The sequence below is a fragment of the Anomalospiza imberbis genome, chromosome 7 (assembly GCF_031753505.1).
Source record: "Anomalospiza imberbis isolate Cuckoo-Finch-1a 21T00152 chromosome 7, ASM3175350v1, whole genome shotgun sequence".
In the NCBI taxonomy this organism is placed as follows: domain Eukaryota; kingdom Metazoa; phylum Chordata; class Aves; order Passeriformes; family Viduidae; genus Anomalospiza; species Anomalospiza imberbis.
The window spans coordinates 29,378,972-29,394,144 of record NC_089687.1 but is presented as its reverse complement, the minus strand read 5'-3'; the positions used below and the strand labels follow the sequence as shown (position 1 = coordinate 29,394,144).

At 38.1% G+C, this 15,173-nt stretch overlaps 1 long non-coding RNA gene across 1 annotated transcript in view; it reads left to right on the top strand.

Moving 5' to 3' along the window:
- LOC137477628 (uncharacterized) overlaps positions 1 to 15,173 on the top strand; it is a 61,809-nt gene that overhangs the window by 16,808 nt on the left and 29,828 nt on the right. Inside the window, exon 2 of the long non-coding RNA XR_011001106.1 lies at positions 3,561 to 3,640. This is a non-coding gene — a long non-coding RNA (uncharacterized lncRNA). The remainder of the gene's footprint in view (positions 1 to 3,560; positions 3,641 to 15,173) is intronic.

Below are 15,173 nucleotides of genomic sequence, written 5' to 3'. Positions count from 1 at the left end.
GAAGTTTTTCACAGAAAGAGTGGTCAAATACTGGAATCATCTGCCCAGGGAGGTGGTGGAGTCACCATCCCTGGATGTGTTTAAAAAAAGACTGGATGTGGCACTTGGTGCCATGATCTAGTTGAGGTGTTAGAACATGGGTTGGACTCGATGATCTTAAAGGTCTCTTCCAACCTAGAAAATTCTGTGAAATTCTGTAAATTCTGTAAACCTGAAAAATAACCTTCTAAAATCTATACAGTACTTTCTAATAGAAAGCTTATTTTTAAATTGTGCCTATGTTAGAATGCAAGTTGCACACATTTTGCAGGTTATTATTCCCAGAGATGCTTGTAAAAAGTATGTTTTCAAAAATATCACCACAATGTAAAGCATTACAATACACTATTGACTAATAGTATTAAAATAAAAATAGACCTACGTATTCAGCCACAAAACAGGTACAGATGTAACTTAATGTATTGATAATGTCACTTAGAGGGAATTTTTCATTATACTTTCTTTTCAGGTCTACTTTTCAAAGCTTTGTTGCTGTAGGGTTTCTAGGACTCTTCTCTTCTTTCCACCAGAAGATTAGTGCCTGAGTGAGACCACTCTGGCATTTTCTTCTTTCCCCAGCATTCTCTCAGAATTTCTTTTACTTGGATTTTTTCTCATTACTACTAGATTCAGCTGATTTAAATACTTCACTGACCTCCTTTCTATCTTATACTCTCTGTGGACTGCTATTGAAAAGTTACACTATCATTATAACCCCTGAATTATTGCTCAGTGCAGCTCTGTGTTCACTAGTTCTTTTAATATTTCATTATAAGTAAAAACGTTGGTCACCTTTGGTACTCTGCTCTGAACTCAAACATTTCATTTATTTCTTTCTGAAATGTTAATCCCAGAACTTAGTACTGTTTTTAATGCACATTTCCACCAAACTAGATTAAGAATTAATTAGTAAAACCACTTGAAATCACTTCAGTAGCAGAAGCACTGAGCTGAGCATTCTCAGCATTCACTGAAGCCAGAGCCAAATCCTTACAGTCTGAAGTCTGTTCCATCAAGATAATGTCCATGATAAAAAAAAAAAAAAAAAGACTGAGGCATGCAAGAGAGGATTGACTTGAATACTTATGATTTGACATGTATTTTTGGTCTTGTAGCATTTAAAACATTTCAGATGTATAGAATTCAGAGTGACAACTCATACAGAAACAGTAGGAAAGTTTGAAGATGCAGACTTTTGAAGAGCAATGGTCTGCTGCATTTTTTTCTTCCAGATAAACTATCACATAAAGTGAGTAGAATTCATAATCCAACAGAGAAAAACATAGGGGAAAACTTTCCTCTTATCACAAAAGCAAGTTGGGTTCTGACTTTAATGTTATTCTGACTTAAACGTGACAAATGCTTCATTTGAAAACTGTCAGCCATGTACAGCATCTTCCAACTGAAAATGAAAGGGGAGAAAGAAAGAACACCAGTCCTTTTTGTTATGCTATTCTTGCAAAAATAAAATGGCAGATAGTCATAAAACTGGAAGAAAACACGTTGGTGATGCTTGTACCCAGTCAAGCGCAGCTCTCCTTTCATCTGGATAATGAATCATTCACACATTCACAGGCAAGTTTTCACTTTCTCTGACATGTAGGTTTTAATCAGCAGATTGACATTGTCTACAGAAAATTGCCTGTAATCAGGGCTGTCCTCAGCTGGGGAAAAGTACGGCAGCAAGCCACTGCTGCAGAAATGTGTAGGTTTGCAGGGTGCTCTGGTACTTTTGGTGAGGAGTAACCTCTCAGCCTCCTTTTCCTCCTGTATTGCAGGTATATTGTATCATCTTTATCTTGCTGTACAGGTCAGGTAGCTGCACTCAGGGTACAGATGGGATTGTTTATCACTTGCCTAGCAAGTCCTGCTAATTTGCCAGTAGTCCACAGCTTTGACAAACTCTCTGGTGGGACAGAGGATTTATCTTAAGAGATGGAGTTCACTGTTTCCTTCTCGTACTGCATCAGCACTCATGAACATGACCCACTTGTAAGCATCCTACAGCTGCCACATGGACTTGACCTCGAGCTGACTTTGACACCATAATTGCTAGAAAAGAGCCAGACTTGACACAGTGATTTACTTAAGTGTATGCATATTTTACTGTGTGCTGTACAAACTAGCACATTGCACTGTTTGCAACGCTTTACTAATATATTTGGAAAAGTAATTGGATAGTTGTAACTATGTAAAATTGCTTATATGAGTGTGACAATGTGGTACACTGCTGCTAAGAAGGTTTTAATCAACTCAACCTTGGGTTCATTTGGTTACTAATCTCACATGTCTATGCTTCATTTTTATATTATAGGGAGGAAGTTTCCATAAATATTGAAGACAGACTAAGTAAAAGTAATTATTTAGGGCTTAGCAGGGAGTGTAAGCATTAGAATGTAAAGCCATATAAACTGAAGTAGGGGTTTGTTTGTTGTTTTTTTTTATAAAGTAATTCTTTGAGTATAGGCTGGATTTACAGGAAAACTGTGGATCATCATCATCATATGAAAGCAATACAGTAAACTTGTTTACTTGGAATATACATGTGCTTCGAGAGTCACCTTGTACAAAAAAGATGAGCTTTAATTACAATAAAACATCTGTTCCTCTTATAAAATGGAAGTCAGCTCCTAAAAAATAGGAGATTTTTTCCTCCTGCCTTCTCTCCTTATGCTTACAGCTTTACAAATATGTGGTGTCCAAAAATGTTTTCAGAAACTTTATTGGCACAATCCATCCCCTCTGTGGGGTTTAGCTGAGGGTCAGTTTGTTACAGGGATTTGCTGGCTGGTACCCTGGGCTTTGGGAAGCCTGGCAGCTCTGGGATTGCCAGGTTGGGACTGTGCTCCTGTAGTTCTGCTTGTTCATGATTCTCCTCAGCTTCTTGATGAGTGCACGTGGCTTTGCTGGGCTGGTGTGGGTGTCCTCTGGTTCCACAGGAGCGGGTGTTGCTGAACACCAGACTTCTGAGCAGCCCCAGGTGCCCAGTCAGCTCTGGGCTTGCCACAGCTGTGCCGCTGCACTTGCTGCCCCATGGCCGTGCCTGGCCATCCCAGCTGTGGCTGTCCCCAGTGCCCCACATGGGCTCTGAGCCCGATCCCAGCTGCCAGGACACAGCCCAGGCTCAGCCTGTCCCATGGAGGTGCCTGTGGATTGCACTCTGAGCCACCTTGCCCAGGTGTGCTGGGCCAGACCCTGCCCTGCTGCCACGCCATGGCACCTCTCCTTCCATCCCTCAGCTTGCACTGAGCCCTGGCACGAGTTCCCCGCTGCTGCACCTTCCTGGGCTTTCTTAAAATACAGTCTTACGGTCTTATCCAAGTTAAAAGTAAAATGGAAACTTCAGGAAAGGGAGTGAGAAACAAAACTGAGGTGTTTTTTCCACTTTGTGTGCAGAAAAATGTTATGCTGCTCTGATCAGTAACAGCAAAGACATTTACAGCCCCAGTTTGTTTTAATGCAAGAAGAAAGTTTAATTTAGCATGACCTTATTCTTTGGGTTTGTTTTGTTTGTTCCTCAGGGTGCTTTCCTGCAGCCAGGGGGATGCAGTGCTTTGTTCCTGTCCCGAGCATCCTGAGGCAGAGGCTGATGTCCCACAGGGTGAGTCATGGCTCACACAGCCTTTTCTGGGGAATTTTCCTCTCTTCTGGGGGCTCTGCTGCCACTTTGACAGTTTTGCTGCCTTTGCCTTTTGCTCTGTTCTTGTCTTGAGGATTTTTTTCATCTGGTATCGTGGTAATTAAAGACAAGTGAGTCAAGCCTTACCTTGGATGAGGGAAGAAGAGAGCAGAGGAAAAGGAGGCTCCGACAAAACTCTTTTCTTTGTTCTCATCTATCAAAGAAGAACTTGCCATATATTTTCTACTATTTTGCTGTTGTTACTTCGTAAATTTGACACCTATTAATTGCATGCTACATTATAAAAGTTTTTCAGCTTTTAAAGTGATTAATATTTTCTTCTATGTCTTCTTTGCAATGTTACTTTTTGATTTTGTAATTGCGGATTTGGATTTTTAAGTTTTTACATGAAATCTGGCATGAATATTTTTACCTGAAAGGTATATAGGGGACATGTCATGCGTGACAAGTATATTAACTACATTTGAGCCCAGTAATGGAAGCTGACGTTTCTCCATTAGAGTTAATGGGAATGTAATGATTTATGCCAGCTGTGAAGATCTGTTTGGTTATACTTGCTATAGGAAATCCATTTGTTTGGTGGAATGACAGGGTTCTTTTTTCCCAATAATTTAAAAATATTTATTTGACTGGTTATTAATTCTCAATCTGTAAAAGTTTATATTTGGGGGATTATTGGTAGTGAGGCTACTTTGTGACTACAGAGTGCTGTTTCTAGAGGCTGACAGCTTTTATGGCTCTACAGGGTTTAGGCCTACAATTACTGCAGTGTTGATCCAGTTTATTGAGAGGTGATGGACAGAGTCAGGCTCAGGCTCCATCATTTTCTGTGTGATCAGGGAGTTGCGGTGATGGAAAAGAGCCACAGAATGTTGAGTTTGTTTTGGTCCCTTTGAGAGGAGGGCTCAGCAAACATGAGCCTGCTTTTCCATACGTCTTGTTCCAGGGCAGCTGTTGTTTGTTTTTGATGGAAGCTTGGCCTTTGACTGGGAATTCCAAACTGGTGTTGCCATACAGGCATGCAAAGAGCAGCCTCAGCTGAGCAAAGCAGCCCTTTGCTGTGCTGAGTGCTGCACTGGGCAATGGCCTCCTCCTCACTGCTTAAAGCCCTCCTTAGTTAAGGCTTCCAGGTGAAAGCGTTTGCCTTCTTTATTACTTTTCTTTCATAGTTAAACCCATTACTGCTAAAATTTCACAAAATAGCACTTCTGTCCAGGGTTCTGCCCTGTGCAAAGGAGCAGTATGTGTTTTGCTGTCCGTGCTGTTTTAACAGTTGATCTTTCATTTCTGCCTTTATAGCATGGTGTGACCTCTCTTCTGTGCTATATTGTGTCTGTCCTTGTGGACTCCTTTCACTTTGGCGATATTTCACTTTAATTTCTTCTCAGACCATGTCTAAGACTGCTTATTTCTAGTGGAATTCAGGTTTCTTATCTGCAGGCCAAGCACGATTCAAACTACAAATTTCATTTCTTTTGGTATTTTCTGCTAAGCTACCGCATTTTGAGAATTACTTTCTGCTCTGACTTCCCACAGTTTTAATTTTTATCCTTTTGAAGGAATGGTCTCAATGTTCAGACAAGCAAATTGCTAAGCATTTTCAGGCTTCAATTTAATCTATTGTAATTAACCTCATTATTTGATAAAACAGTGTTAGAAAAGTAGATTCCCTCAAATGTGGAGTATACAAACCCCATCTTTATTTATGTATGGAATAAAATTACTGGCTGTTCAGTAAACTTTAAGCATTTTAAAATTGGTTCTGTAGTTCCTTAACGATGATTCTTCTAGTGCTTCCTATTTATTCTCAAGTAATTTTTTGCTTTTCTTTTTTTTTTTTAAGCACAGAATATTAATTTCATGATCAGATATGCATTCTATGTGAGAGAGATTAATATTTTCCTTAGGATTCTTTTGCTTAACAATTTTTGTACCTTGATATCAAAAATCACAAATCAATTAATCTCATAATTTGATTGCTAATTTAAGATTTAAGAAAACCTGTGCAAATGGGGTCATCTTTTGGAGCTGACTAATCTTAAAAGTTAGCAAAATTGCACTGTAGGCATTATAAAATAATTTAATTATTGGAGAAATTGTGGCACTTCAGGAAATCTAGTAAAGCTTGGGCTTTATTAATGTGTAACTACCAGTGGAGGACTTGACACAAGGGTGAATTTGCTTTTTTAATATACATGAAGAGACCTGGTGGTGAGAAAGGGTCACTGATGTATGTTTACACAGGGATGGATGCTCTTTTCACAACACACTGGAGAGTTTCAATAGAATGTGTGTCATTATATCTTAAACAGGTATTCTGCTTTAAAAATAATAAATTGTCACTGACGTCTAGAGTTACAAATATGCAGTTCCGAGGACAGGTCTTTATATGTACATATTAGTACATGCACACACAAGTACCTGCAATGTCAATTCCATATGAAAATTGGAAAAGAAAAATTTATTTTGGCAGTCAAAAATACTGTTTCACTGAGCTTTACTTTTAGTCAAGAAAAAGCACAGGTTTGCATGTGGAGTGAAAAACCGATGCTGCTAAATGGGAACGCTTCTTTGGTTTTATGCTTACTCAGCACCTTTGGCTTCCTCTGATGGTCCCATTTTTAACTTGAATGAATCAGTTATCAGTAGTCTTTCCACACTCTTTTTTTTGTCTTCAGAGGCAAGTCATCTATTAGGGAATAAATATATTGCTTTGGGATTAAATAATTGCTTGTGTAGTATTCAAAATACTCCATAAGAATTATTACACTTAGACATTTTTCATTCAGATTCACTAAGTAAACAGGCTTAGGAGATAATCTTACCAATGCTCTTGTATTGGTGATTTCTGTTCTAGCTAAAATACACGGGAATTTACTAAATTTCATTATACTTTTTGCTTTTTACTCTGTGAATTCTTAATTTCCCCCTCTTTCTCAAGGAACAACCAAGGGTTGGGAACATTACAAAAGACTTTTTATTGAAATGCATTTCAGATCCCTAAATAATGGCTTAGTTAAATCTGTATGAGCAGGATGCTTTGTGGCAGTCTGCTATGTAATAGGTCTGGTGTGTCACACACATACACTTTAGACAAGGTATGGGATTAAATTAAAACAGATATAATATTTCAGAATGCAAATAATATGAATCCTACATGAGACATGGTTTGATTTAACTTCTGTAGTAATAGCATGGATTATAAGGCCTTTGAAATGATGCCCATTTCTTTAGACTAAACATCTTACATTCAAACCTGAGATGTTAGTCCTTCCAAACAATGGTATTTTAATTAATTGGCTTAAGGGTGTCTATGAAAGCGAGATCCTACAAGGGAAAGTCAATTAAAAAAAAAGAAGTGTCTTCTGGTTTCTCAGTGGTCAGTGTGTTAGGGCACAAAGAAAAGTTGTTTGTAAATTAATCAAACTGCAGATCTTTATCTGTGATAGCCTGGGAGAAGATCCTGAGCATCTCATTCCTCAGCAAGGCCACAGTGCCTGTATAGCTCCCAGCAGGGTGTCTAGCCCCAGAAGAACACCAGATTAAAATCTTTGATGTAAGATGCTCATCAGTCTGCAGGACTTAAATCTGCTCAGAGGCTTCAAACCCCTGACTGCTCCTTGTTTATGGAGTCTCTGGAGTGGGGGTGGTCCTTGGATCCAGCTGAACTGCTGGGAGGTTGTTCAGCTTTGCATGGGGCATGGTTGAATGGTGCACCTGTCTGAACTGATTTTCAGGAAAGAACTTAACTTTGTGATCTGCCCAATTCACTTCCTTTTCCATAAAAACCTTAGGAAGGCTTAGGGCCATTCAGTACAAGCCAGTGCAAGCCAAATGAGTCAATTAGAACCAATTCCTTTGGATGTTTAGAAATTTTTATGCCTAAAATTAAGCCTAAGTCCTTTTAAAAAGGTGTTTCCTTCCCTCTAAGCTTATGTCTTAATGAAAATAGCCTGATACTTTTAAGAATTCAGGATGTTAAACACCTATGAAGCATTGATTAGATTTATTTTAGCGGTGTGTTCAACCAGAATGTATCATATTTTTCCCCCACTAATTACTCAGATTTGCAGGAAGTGTAGTTCTTAGCTCGCAGTGTCAGTTTGTTCACTTTTCATTGCATTTGTGAGATATTGTACATGAAATAATTTTTAAATATTGATTTGCTCAGAACTGATTGCTGGTTGTACTGCTAATCATTACAGTATTCTTTATTTTTTGTTCTGTTTAAGATTGAAGTATTCCATTATAAGGCAGCTTGCTTTACAAGAAGTAATCTTAGGCAATGATGAACAATTCAAAACTATTCCAGAATCAATTGAGTTGGTCATTGGGTAGCTCCATTCATCTTTCTACCAGCAGATGCTGGTCCTGAGATCAGTAGACTCAAGGAGGAGCAAGATGTAGATGCTGGAAAGCAGATGTGGTGAGGTTGTTTGGCCATTTCATGTCAACACTATTATTAATGACAGAAGAACATTAATTTTATAGATGAAAGAAACTTTGTGGTGAGGACTATAAAGCTACCTCTTTAGAATCCTCACATATTCTAAATATATTCCAGTGGCTACCTATGAAAAGAGTTAATTGCAGTGGTCAGAGTGGGTCTAAATATTCATGGATAAACATTTACTAATTAATTTCTGGGCATGAGCTTAACTAAAATATGTGTTTGTGCATATGCTGCTAGCATATGTGATATTGAATATATTCACCTAGGAGGTTTAAATGAATTCATCTTACCTCACACTTTATAATGCACGAGTACATACAAAGCTTGTTACCTGGGCTTAGCTTGTTAAGCTGCAGTAACATGGCCATATTTCTCATCCTTAGTGTGTCAATATCAAGATTTAATGCTGTTTAATGAATGCACTTTAAATTGATACCTCTTGTTAATTTGGATTAATTTACAAGGTGTCCCTATGACAAATGTGGAGAATATGATAATATTTGTTTTACTGTTCTCTAAGCTAGCAGGAACCATTATGCCTTCACCTTACTGTTGCCTAAAAGCATCGTTTGCAAGCATTATTTTCATGGCCACACAGTCTCTTATGAATCATAGAAAGCGCTGTTAACTGCTGTGTTTTATACAGGCAAGCATATTTTTGGGAGATCGATGAGTATCATGTCTCTTGAGTACCCATCTACATTTTTATGCAGGCTTCATTCTCCATTTGGCACAGCATTTTTATTAGGTTAGTAATAGCTATATTTACAAAATCATTAATGTTTTGTAAGACAGAAATGCATAGGGCAAAGAGATTATGGCAAAATAATTAAATCCTTAAGTCAATTTTACCTTTTGTTCTAAAGTTTCTATCTTAATTTTTTTTGAGAAGACAATAGTTGGAAATTTCAGTAATTGGTAGTAAAAGGTGGAAACTGTTTTTCTGCATTAGTAGGTACATACACCTGATTACAAAATCATCAGTACATTTGAAAATGAGTGCTTTTAACCCTGTATAATATCTATGTTAGTGCAGGGATTTTGGGGTACATTTCCACATGCACTGATTCCATTTAAGAAATTGTGGGAATGCTCAGATGCTCATTTATTTACCTAATTCATGGAACCTACTGAGGCTTTAATCACCTCATCCTGAAACCTTGCACCAGAGGCACTAGTCCTCATTAATACAGCCAGTTTCTCCTACAGAAAGAGATTTAAGAACAATTTCACAAATCTGTAGCAAAAATACTCATCCTTTTCCCAGTATTTGCAGTTATTCTATTGCCATTAATGTGTTTTTCCACCGAGATATGTCTGTGAAACTCCCCTTAAAAGACAAATTCTTTGAACATTCTAGGTAGTTTCTTGCTCTAAAAGAAATATTTACAATGGAGTGCAAACCTTTTTCTTTATTTCTTTTTTTGTGTGTTTTTTTAAAGAACCAGATTATTATGAGAAAAGTTTATTGTTGGAGCTGATCAAAGGGGCAAGACTTTTTCAGCTCTTAAGCTGGCTGAAACTTGCCAGTGTTACAAGACAGCTGTTTTTTATTCTTGCTGGTCTTAATGAACTCACTGGGCTTGTTCAGAAAAGCAAATAAACACAGAAAATGTGTGCTGAGGTCCTGACACTTGGACTGCAGAGAATTATCCACAGTTAAACTTCTAAAGGGTGTAGCTGGCCAAGGTGCAGTTCAGCATGAAGTCAGTCTCGTGTGACTTAATGAGGGATCTACTGAAGGCAGGTATGAGCAGTGTAAGCACCAGGCCAGAACAGTGACTGGCACAGAAAAAAAACAAGGATGGGGGGAAACTGAAGCAGGAGACCTGATTGCAAAATATAGCCATGATTAATAAATCTGCTTTTGGCACACAAAGTATAGAAGCAAAGGAAAAGAAGACATACGGTGATTATTTGATCTCTCTTTTCCAAAGCTGAAAATCTCATTGTGTAGACAGTGGGGTTTTTAACAGTAGCAATATCCCCAGCTACTTCACTGGCCATTTTTAAAAAGGCAATGCCACAATTTAAAAAGTTTTCATCATTTCCTTAATCATCTCCTGCTAAGCAAAAGGAAATGCTGGTCCCATTAATTCACTCTAATAGGTAAACCAGTCCTAAACGAAGATGGAGATGTGAAATTTCCAGCTTTGCTGGAAAGAAAATTAAATCATCAATAAAATATTTCCTTATAGGCATCTTTTCCATAATGACTGTGAAGCATTAGCTTTAAAATAGGTTTATTTTACATAATTGCAATAGTATTCTTCTCTGCTAAGGAAGAAAAAAACTCCCAAGTGCCACTGTTCTTAGAATTTTATTTATTAATGGCCAGAACTTTAAGCCTCATGAATTTGTTGAGAAGACTAAAGAGAACCTCTAAAACTCTAGCAGTGTTTTTATGCCACTGGGGAAAATCAGTATTTCTCTGAAAAACATGTCTTTCTGGTCAATGATCCATGAACGAGGAAGGATTTCCAAATAAGCCAATGGATGCTTCAAAGGAGCTTTTTGTCTATTGTGTCAACAGGCACATCTGAAATAATGTTGCAATTTTTAACAGACACATCATATTGAGCTGCATCATTTCTGTGGCAAACCTGAAGTCAGTGTGATCTTTTACAAGGGTAGCATAAGCAATATCTTATTTTATCCTCTGGCTGACCAAGAGCTTCATCTGCCCAGCTTAATATGTAAAAGCAAAGCTCAAAGTTAAATTAGAGCGACTTTTGCAGGATTGATCTAAGATTTTAAAGAAAGTAAAGATGTTATAATGCAAACCCAGACCTCTATACAAAATTACTTGGTAACTTTTATCTTCAGTGTGAATAACTGTGCATCTTTAATTCTGATTTGAAAAAAAAAAAGTTGAATTAAAATGTGTAACACCTGCCCAATATACCTATGTGCTATAAAATGCATCCTGTGAAACCTTTATAACCTCATGTCAGTGAGAGGACCACGGCTGACCTTGTAGCTGGGACAGTTCTTATCTGTGGTGTGTGATACCACAACCTGATCACACTTTTGGTGACACTTTTGGCAAGGCACTGGACAATTTGGTGCTCCTGATAAGCCTTTCTGGGTGTTCCAATAGTTCCAAAACTGCTGAAACAAAAGAATAAGTCACTGTCTTCAAGATCTGTGCAGCAAGATCCTTGTTTTGATAGGTGCGTTTACTGGCCTTGTGTGTGATCTACCAATCTACTAAAGCTATTAAAAAGAGAAAAAAAAAATTAAGGAATTGCAACCAACACCTCCATCCCCCTTCTCTGAATGAAAACAGAGAGTCAGCTATACTGTTCCAATTCTCCAGTCTTCCAACGTGTTTTTCTTAGCAGCAGCAGCTCTTTTGGGAAACGTAACCATGGAAATTAGAAATTACTATCCTAACAGCAATTTGAGAGTCATTTATTGAAAAGGGTGCTCTCTTTGAGGAAAAGATTGGAGGGGCAGAGGGAATAAGTTGTATGAATTCACGTTAATGACCAGGGCTTGAAATACTGAAGAGCTGAACTACTATTTAATGACTGAAAATGGATGCAAATTGTATCAGTGATAATGAACCAAAGAGAAAGTGAAATGTATTAGGGGAAAAATAGTGTGAATCCCCCAGTTTTGAAAACCTTTTCTGCCTTCACAATCCTTGCTATTCATAGAAGTACTTGATGGTTCTAATTGTTTTAACATCTCATCAAGACTTCTATATCAATGGGAATGTTCTCTCTTCCTAGATATGATTTAATGATTTAATCACTGTGGTTTCTTACTGTGAGCACTGCTAATAGGGATCCTACACAGATTACGTAAATTGTATTCGCTCAAGGACTGTAAATAGTGAAGCACTTAATTCTACTACTTTTTTTTCTCCTCAATTTAATTGAAATGGAACAATTTAAATAGAGCAATTAGAGAGTTCTCTGGCAGCCCAAGAATAGTTAAGATTATCTTATTTTATTATGATTGCTTTCAGATCATTAATGTAGACAGCTAATGTGGAGCTATATCTTAGATTATGTTGATTATCAGGCCAAGTAAAATACATGTATACAGACATGAAGTGCATTTCTTACCAATTCCACCCCGTGCCTCATCCTGTGGCTGACGTTTTCCATGAAATGGGTTATTTCCATGAAATGAGGCAGGTTTGCAGTGTGCCTGCTTGCAATAAGCAGATTTCACCTACCACCTTGCCTGCCTTTTCTCCTGCAGCTGTTTATGATAATTCCAGCTGAGTATTCAGAACGCGTGCACGGTGTTGTTGCCTGTCATACAGACAGTTTGGCATGAAGGCTTCCTCTGATCTTCTCCTCCTGTTAATAGGCTACTTCAGATGCCAAGGAGTCACATTTAAAAGCCTTTGAGGCTAAGCTTACGTGAAGAGAGCTGCTGTATTTTCTAAGAATTTACTGTAAGGGAAGCACGTGAGCGTTGTGATTGTGTCTGCATGGTCAGTTAATTTCTCTCAGGCTTGCAGGCAAACTACTTAATGCATGCAGCTTTCAAAGGTCTGATTGCAAGCTATGGCTTATAAATATAGAAGGTTTCCTCAGTAACGTGCCTCTTTAAGTATCCATAATACGTGTTGAGGTACAGTTACAGTACATTTTATTCAGGTTTCCATCAGCTGGCTCCTCCTCTTGACCCTCCCTTTTAGCCACATGTTAGATTCTAAGGTTGTGCATCCAGGATAGCTTGGATGCACATCCATACAGATCATGACTGTATTCTGAAGTTCACCAAGTTCATTCAGCCTAATTTTCAAAATAAATTAAGTTTTTAATCAGATGTCTATTTCTCCAAGGCAGTTTGATTCTGAGCTGTTGATCCTGCCATTGAGGCTGGCAGGAATTGGTGTGGCCAACAGAGATTATCGTCCAATTTCAGTTCCAATAACATTTTACGCTAATTTTTGAGATACGTCTCCATAGTAAATCTCTACAAACACAAGAAGAGACAGTGACAGCTTGTTTAGGGACAAGATTTCTAACTGCTTCCCTCACTCACAGGTGTCCTCCTGCCTCCTTGGAACAGAAGGACAGTGCTGAAATGGGCAGAGCTTTTTATCTTGCCAGCTGGGGCTTTCCCCTTGCCATTCCCTGTACCGTGGGTCACGGAGGAGCCTCAGAGCAGGATGTGACACGAGTTCCTTCAGAGAAGCTGGGAGTTGTGCCCCACAAAATGCACATTGTGGGCATTTCCTGCTTGTTAATGATGGGGTACAACCTGTTTGGGATCTTACTGGTATGACTGGGGTGGAAAATTTGGGTATCTTAAGGACAGTACCAGGTCATCACACCATCTTTGGATCATTAAATAAAAATATAAATGACTGGATGCATTCTGACTACAAAATACTTTACTTACAACATTTTCTATAGAATTCCTGCAGTTAGAATTGTCTTAATTATCTATGCTTTTTTAACAGGTAATTATCTTTTTGCAAATTATTCTTCATAAAAACCTTAGAGTATGAACAAAGCAGCTGACGATTGAAATTCTAATTTCCCCAGGTTCCCCATATGGGGGGTTTTGGGTGGGTAGGGGAAAAGAGAAACAGCCTTCTACAAGTATCTAGGGATATTTTACAAACAGCATTTCCGGTAAGCCTTGGTAAACAAATCTTTGTGTTTATACTGATCTGAAATTAACGATGTTTTTATTTCTTGATTCAATCTATCCATTATTATAACTTGCATTCACTTCTAAAAGTTACACCAGCAACCAGTTTTCTGTAAAAACTAATATCTGAGATTTAGACTTAATACATCCATTATCCTTGAAGATTTATAAGTAGTTTGAGTCTTACAATGAAGATTGCTCTGTTGCAGAACTGAGAGGTTTCAGTAACATCTATGAAAGGCAGTGTGTGCCAAGCAATGGTAGTGTATCCTAATGTTATATATTGGGCACGTTTACTCTGATCTGTACACTTCAGTTTGCAATTTTACAAACATATATTTCCCAAACATAAATTATACTTTCTGTTATTCTTGCATAAGAGTATCCATCCTCTTTTGACAATCTTAAAATGATTAACTTGCATCTGTAAGGCAGATAAATTGTAGATTTAACTAGTTGCTCAGTCCTTGCAATCTAAAATTAGAAAAATCAGGATGAGGTGTATCACACCAAGCATTTGGTACCTCTGTCCTTCACCTCAACATCTATTCTGTTGGGCTACTACCAGAGAGCAGACCATTAAAATCAGCAGCCTGACAGACACAAAGGATTGTTTGCACCTCAAAGTAAAGGTGGCAAAAAAGGGCAAAGAATCTGTATTTATCATAGCTTAAATGTGAACTAAATACTACTTGAACTGAGAATAATATTGCCACATAAACCCCATAACTAAAAATGAGGGCCATGTAGGATGTCTTGAGTCATCAAGATAAAAGGAGGATTTGAACTGTTCATCCAGGCTTAGTCTGACTTAACAAAGAGTTGTGTGAATTATCTGAGCACCCAGTACCTCAGGGAGAGGTTGGTACAAAAACTCATTACTAACCTGACAATAACTTTTGCCCATGTGCTGCAGCAGGTTGTGTTTTCTGCCTTCATTTTTTGTTAGTTTCATTTTATCTGTCAGGTTACCTGACTGCACCTTTTTCTCGTACGCCCAACATGCTGGATGAGGAAAGTCGATGTTTTAATTTTTGATTCCTGGTGAGGATCAGGTTCTCAAGCAGATTAAGTGATCTTTTGGATTGTTAAAGGGTTTTTTTGTTCCCCTATAGTAACATCTGCCTTTAGTTCTCTGCTCCGGGTTGGTTATATCAATAGGAATATTTCTGAAAAGAGTCCTGAATATTTTAAAATAGATATCTCTCCAATTCAGAGTTCTTGCAATTTATCAAGAAGTTTTAAGATCATCTGGTTTAATAATCCTTGCCCTGTCCCGTACATGTGGTGTCCTTTGATCTAGGCAGTCTGTTTGGGATGTGGGCATGCTGAGGCACCCTGCACTGCTGAAATAAAGACATACAAGGCCCTTCCCTTTCAGGCTCAAACCCCTCATAACTGCTCTTCACAAGAAGG